The 5,046-nt window shown below is 44.1% G+C and overlaps 1 pseudogene; it reads right to left on the bottom strand.

Annotated features, from left to right (window-relative positions):
* Nucleotides 1-745: 745 nt before the first annotated feature.
* Nucleotides 746-2,159, bottom strand: LOC149975854 (zinc finger BED domain-containing protein 4-like; annotated as a pseudogene).
* Nucleotides 2,160-5,046: the final 2,887 nt, after the last annotated feature.

Below are 5,046 nucleotides of genomic sequence, written 5' to 3'. Positions count from 1 at the left end.
ATTTCATATACCTTTGACTATTGGATGATCTTAACAGTATAGCTTCCGTCCCTCTCCTCGCTCCTACCTGGGCTCGAACCAGGACCACATCGACAACAGCCACCCTCGAAGCAAGGGGAACAACCACTCCAAGTCTCAGAGCGAGTGACGTTTGAAACGCTATTAGCACGCACCCCGCTAACTAGCTAGCCATTTCACATCGGTTACACCAGCCTAATCTCGGGAGTTGATAGGAGTGAAGTCATAAACAGCGCAATGCTTGAAGAATTGCGAAGAGCTGCTGGCAAACGCACGGAAGTGCTGTTTGAATGAATGCTTACGAGCCTGCTGCTGCCTACCATCGCTCAGTCAGACTGCACTATCAAATATCAAGTCATAGACTTAATTATAACATAATGAAACACAGAAATACGAGCCTTTGGTCATTAATATGGTCAAATCCAGAAACTATAATTTTGAAAACAAAACGTTTATTCTTTCAGTGAAATATGGAACCGTTCTGTATTTTATCTAACAGGTGGCATCCCTAAATCTAAATATTGCTGTTACATTGCACAACCTTCAATGTTATGTCATAATTATGTACAATTCTGGCAAATGAATTACGGCCTTTGTTAGGAATAAATGGACTTCACACAGTTCGCAATGAGCCAGACGGCCCAAACTGCTGCATGTACCCCGACTATGCTTGCACAGAACGCAAGAGAGGTGACGCAATTTCCCTTGTTAAAAAGAAAGTAATGTTACCAGGCAATATTAACTAAATATGCAGGTTTAAAAATATATACTTGTGTATTGATTTTAAAGAAAGGCATTGATGTTTATGGTTAGGTTCACATTGGCAGGACCCGGGCTATGGCCTTTTCTTGTTCCAGGATTCGTTCTATCATCTTCTGTCTTGACCCCCACCTGGTTGGGGACTTTGTGATGAGCTGGTGAGTGGGTAGACTGAGCTCAGCCTGTGCTACAGACAAGTCTCTCCTCTTCCTCCAGCTGAAGGAAAAGGTGCTGATCACCTTCTTGCACAACCCAACGGCACGGTCAACTCGTGGGTCTTTCACACCATTCTCTGAAAAGAATGAAGAAAGAAAGGATTCTAAGAATGGCAGCATTTTCAATAATGTGACAAGAACAGCATTCAGTTGACCTGTCAAACCAACCCCCCCCCCCCCCCCCACACACGTCTATTGTTAAGGAATGTTTGACCGCTAGCTGTTTGAATATGTAATTTATAAAATAATTTTGATTGAAAATGTATTAAATTTAGTTAATTTGTTATAATTAATAGAGCCTGTGGTTATGTGCTATTGGATTGTCAGAATGACACAACTACTAACACATCAGCCTACAGCTGGCCTGAACATAACTTTTTTGAATGCACTTTAATTATCCAACGTCACACTCACTGATGGCGCCCAAAGTGACCAAAGCACTGCAGGCGGGTCCAGTTGTTCAAGTGCAATGCTTTAATCATATTGCTCCCGCTGTCAGTTGTCATGCACATCTGTCGGTCTTCGCTCATCTTCCGCGATGCCAGTCTTTGAGACCCTGGGCTATTACTTCACCCGTATGATCATCGGCGAAGTAAGACGTCTGGAGACTGACATTTTGCAATTTCCAGTCTTCATTTATGTAGTGGACTGTCAAACTGACCATAGATTGGCTATGGTGGAAAAATAAGAAACACTAGCCAGCTTCTCTGAGACCCTTTCGCGGGTAGCAGTGTATAATCGCGGCAGGGCTTCTTCCGTGAAATACTTGCGGCTTGGCAGCTGATATTTGTGGTCAACTGTAACTAGCATATTTTTAAAGCTTGGCTTTTCTACCGTAAATATTGGGACCGTATCTTTCACTATGTAATAGGTCACTGCATCCGTTATCTCCTTCCACCTCAAACTTTTCTTGTCATAAGGGATTACGTTTGAAAAGGAGGCGGCTATGGTAGTTTATCTTTAAGCAGACGTTTTGGGAAGGGACTGGAATCGGCATTGCGTAGTCTCATGCATTTCTCCCATTCCACCGCGTGTTTCAGTTGCAGGTGATGGAAGAGGTTGGTTGTGCCGCTGCTTTTCGTAGCAATTGCCTTGACACATTTTGCACAGGGCATTCGTTTGCTTAACATTGGACCTCTTAAACCGGAAACACTTCCATATTACTGAAAAAACATTGCTGCCCTTTTTGGGGATTATTTCATCCTCACGAGAGGCTGAGCTGGCTTCCTCACTTTCCATTTTGGCAGAACTCTTACCGCACTAGACTTCTCCGCCGTGGTTACAATTTGTGAAAGGCTGTCTAGGGTTGTGATTGGTGGATAACCTCTGTGCACGTGTTGTCACGCAATTGGGACATGATTCGACATTGGGCAGACAGAGAAGAGACCGTGAGATGCTGCATTTGTGAAATGTCACAACATTATAACAGAACCTCTATGCTATGCAATCTGGTTTCAGAGCTGGTCATGGGTGCACCTCAGCCACGCTCAAGGTTCTAAACGATATCTTAACCGCCATCGATAAGAAACAATACTGTGCAGCCATATTCATTGACCTGGCCAAGGCTTTCGACTCTGTCAATCACCACATCCCCATCGGAAGACTCAACAGCCTTGGTTTCTCAAATGATTGCCTCGCCTGGTTCACCAACTACTTCTCCATCAGAGTTCAGTGTGTCAAATCTGAGGGCCAGTTGTCCGGGCCTCTGGCAGTCTCTATGGGGGTGCCACAGGGTTCAATTCTTGGGCCGACTCTCTTCTCTGTATATATCAATGATGTTGCTCTTACTGCGGGTGAGTCTCTGATCCACCTCTACGCAGACGACACCATTCTGTATACTTCTGGCCCTTCTTTGGACACTGAGTTAACAACCCTCCAGACGAGCTTCATTGCCATTACAACTCTCCTTCCGTGGCCTCCAAATGCTCTTAAATACAAGTAAAACTAAATGCATGCGCTTCAACTGATCGCTGCCTGCACCTGCCCGCCCGTCCAGCATCACTACTTTGGACGGTTTTGACTTAGAATATGTGGACAACTACAAATACCTAGGTGTCTGGTTAGACTGTAATCTCTCCTTCTAGACTCACATAAAACATCTCCAATCCAAAGTTAAATCTAGAATTGGCTTCCTATTTTGCAACAAAGCATCCTTCACTCATGCTGCCAAACATATCCTCGTAAAACTGACCATCTTACCAATCCTCGACTTTGGCGATCTCATTTACAAAATAGCCTCCACCACCGTACTCAACAAATTGGATGCAGTCTATCAAAGTGCCATCTGTTTTGTCACCAAAGCCCCATATACTACCCACCACTGCGACCTGTACGCTCTCGTTGGCTGGCCCTCGCTTCATACTCGTCGCCAAACCCACTAGGGCCTTCCGTGGCCTCCTTACAAGACCCTACTAGGTAAAGTCCCGCCTTATCTCTGCTCGCTGGTCACTCATAGCTGCACCCACCCGTAGCACGCGTTCCAGCAGGTATATCTCACTTGTCACCCCCAAAGCCAATTCCTCCTTTGGCCGCCTCTCCTTCCAGTTCTCTGCTGCCAATGACTGGAACGAACTACAAAAATCTCTGAAACTGGAAACACTCACTAGCTTTAAGCACCAGCTGTCAGAGCAGCTCAGATTACTGCACCTGTACATAGCCCATCTATAATTTACCCCAAACAATTACCTCTTCCCTACTGTATTTATTTAGCTCCTTTGCACCCCGGTATTTCTACTTTGCACACTCATTTACTGTCAAATCTACCATTCCAGTGTTTCAATTGCTATATTGTATTTACTTCGCCACCATGGCCTATTTATTACCTTTACCTCCCTTATCTCACCTCATTTGCTCATATTGTATGTAGACTTATTTTTCTACTGTATTATTGACTGTATTTGTTTTACTGCATGTGTAACTCTGTGTTGTTGTATGTGTCGAACTGCTTTGCTTTATCTTGGCCAGGTTGCAGTTAAATAAAGGTGAAATAAAACATTTAAAAAAATTAAAACAGAACCTTGATTCTTGCGATACAGGCATTTTCCATATCGTGCTAAAACAAACTCAAATATATCACCCAGCCCTAATTACATTTCTCCAGCTCCATCCCTCAGCTTTTTACCGGAAGAGGAGCAGGAAGGACACTTTGTTATTGTTTCTACTGCTGATTGCCACTTTAAGTTAAGTTACAGATTAAATACACACCAAAATATGTTACAGATACTCTAAAAATGTCACATCACTCAGACAGTTAGTAAATACACAGCATGTTGCCATGCAAACAATCAATCAATCGTATTTTACAAAAGCCCTTTTTACATCAAAATAATAACCACAGTGGTTATAGAGGGTGTCACAGTTCAACACCTCAGGAGCAAATGTCAGTTGGCTTTTCATAGCTGCGCATTCATAGATCGAGACAGCAGGTCCGGGAGAGAAGGAGAGAGTCGAAACAGCAGGTCTGGGACAAGGTTGCACGTCCATTGAAACGGGTAAAAGAAAATCAGTGGAAAAACAATTCCACTCCGATTCCCTTTATGGATGTGTGTATCTTTGAATTTGCTGTTGAACGGCCTGCTCCTTCTCCAATTTCGGGAAACACCATCCCGCTCCCCCAAAGTGACCGCCACTCTCTCTCTTTGGGCACTCAGGAGAGTCCGCTGGGATGGTCCTAGAGACGGATATAAGTTACACAAATCATTTTAGGTCATTTCTCTCTATATGTCTACATTTGACATAATATAATGCACTTACCATTAGCACCGCGGTCAACGGTGCCATGTAGGAGCTCAGAAGGGAAACACCATGTCTTCTCCTCCTTGATGGGTTTCACCACAAACTCCCTGGAAACTGTTGCCTGAAACGCAGCACTCCCTCTTTTGTTGTAGCCTGCTGTCTGTCCACTGAATAATTGTGGTCCAAGGCAGCCACTTGGAGTTTGCGATCATCCTCAGCTGGCCAAACGTGTTCCTCTTGGCCACGTATTTAGTGTACAGGGCATGTACACTCTCGAGTTCTACTTCTACTGAGTTCTACTGTCTGATTTTATTTCAAA

This window comes from Oncorhynchus mykiss, chromosome 17 (assembly GCF_057628025.1).
Source record: "Oncorhynchus mykiss isolate SJ-2025 chromosome 17, ASM5762802v1, whole genome shotgun sequence".
Taxonomy (NCBI): domain Eukaryota; kingdom Metazoa; phylum Chordata; class Actinopteri; order Salmoniformes; family Salmonidae; genus Oncorhynchus; species Oncorhynchus mykiss.
The sequence above is the reverse complement of the archived record's forward strand: the minus strand, read 5'-3'. Positions and strand labels throughout refer to the sequence as shown.